Consider the following 2085-nt stretch of genomic DNA (forward strand, 5'->3'; position numbering starts at 1 on the left):
GTGTCTTTATGTTAATAAACAATGGTAGGTATCCTGTAAGAGAGATTATGATATTTATTATATTGGTGCTGTGACACTAGAAAAACTATGCTGCAGCAACAAAAGATAAGAGTTTGGTGCTGCAGCACCAAAAGAGCTATGGTGCAGTGCATAATTAATTAATTAGTTTATTTTAAATAATTAATTAAATTAAATGATGGAAAGCGTTAAAATATACATTTGAAGAGGAATATCTATTCTAAAAAGGTGCTTTGTTTGAAGGGTTGTATTGTTTTGTGAATAAAATATGAACAAATTGCTTCATGAATAGATACTTAAATTCCTACAGATACTCAAATTATTACAAATTCATAACTTGTTCTCGAATATAATTTCATTGTTAGAGATTGTGTTCAGAGTTTGTTGTATCTTGGGGGTAATTTGCCATTCAACTTTATAGCAAACTAAGTGTAGTGAGGGCAAATAAAACCTTAAAGAAAACTATCCAAACACACCTCAAACTATTTCAATTTTCGATTTAGGGATTGTTGAGAGTGTGTGTTTTGATTGAGGTTTTGTTGAGAGTATGGGTTTCGATTTACTTTTAGTTTCTTCAAAAAATATTTCCTTGGCTATTGATTTTAGTTTTAGGGTTTCTGTACAAAGAGAGGAGGGAATCGACTTTTTAAGGAGAGAGAAATAAGAACCCAAAACATTACCAAATGTTTAATTTATAGTGATAACATTTTAGCAATAAGAATGACACCGTTTAGATTTAGTGAAATTAAAAAAATAAAAATTAAATTAAACGACTTCTCTAATTAGTATCAATACTTGATTATGACACTATAATATCAACAATCACTTAAACTTATATGTAAAAGGTAATAGAAATCACTTAGGTTGTCAAATGCTGATACTTTTTATTTAGTATCAAAAACTTAGGGCCAATTTGGGAATATTGTAGCTTCTAAAATGATTTATGTTAGCTGTACTATAGAAATAATCAGCTATGAAGAGAATCAGTTAAGTGTTTAGCAAATTTTATTTTCAGAGGTACTATGAGTTTTGAAAGCAGTTATGAATGTTTGGTAAATTTTACTGTTAAACTGCTAAAAGAAAATAAATAACTAAAATGTACAGAATGTATGATAAAATTTACTTATACATATAAAAACATGTACATATAATATTTTTAATTGAGCATTATAATAATTTTTACTAAAAATAAAATTTATAATATATTGATTTTATTTTTTATTTTTTTATCTTAAAACAATTGATAATTAAATTTATAATATATTGAAACAAATTTAATAATAATTCAACCAACAAATTGATATTAATAAATTGATATTGATGAATTATAATAAAAATTTATTAAAATATTGATTTTGTTTCCAATTTGAATAAGGATAATTTTGGGTTTAGGTAATAATTTTAAGGATATTTATGGAATTGTATTAAAGGATAAAATTGATTCTCAAAATTAGAATCTAAAAGGTACTCCTTCTCTACTTTTTAAAATCAACTGTAGGAGAGATTGATTTTGACAAAATTAATTTTGATTTTGTTTTTTTTTTTACCAAACACTAAAATTAGATTTTAGATTTTCAAAATCACTTTTAAACCTCATAAAAATAATCCCAAACGGGCCTTAGTATTGTTTCTTATTTTTCTAGTGGTATATATTCTTGAAGTAGGAGAGCAGCAAAAATTTTGTGGTATAATCAAAACTAGTTGAGTAGAAGGTAAGCATAAAATAATTGTTAAGATAATTGTCACTTCCCGTTCCTAAGTAAATTATCCATTTTCTTAGATAACAATTGAGTGCACTATTGTCTCCTCTGAAGTATCTCCTCATATGTAGTATTGCTCTCCAAAGGTTGCTATTTGCTGATTCATCGAAATATGATGCTCTTCCAAAAGAAAAATCAATCTTTAAGATAATATAGGTAGCAATATGGATCGTGCCATAATAGGCTCAATCTAGGATAGTCTCAGTAGATTTTTTAATATAATATATATAAAAAAGACATGCATATATATATGTGACTTTCTGCACTAGATGATACTATCGTATCAAGTTCACTCATTACAGACTGA

This window comes from Citrus clementina, unplaced genomic scaffold (assembly GCF_000493195.1).
Source record: "Citrus clementina cultivar Clemenules unplaced genomic scaffold, Citrus_clementina_v1.0 scaffold_3, whole genome shotgun sequence".
In the NCBI taxonomy this organism is placed as follows: Eukaryota; Viridiplantae; Streptophyta; class Magnoliopsida; order Sapindales; family Rutaceae; genus Citrus; species Citrus x clementina.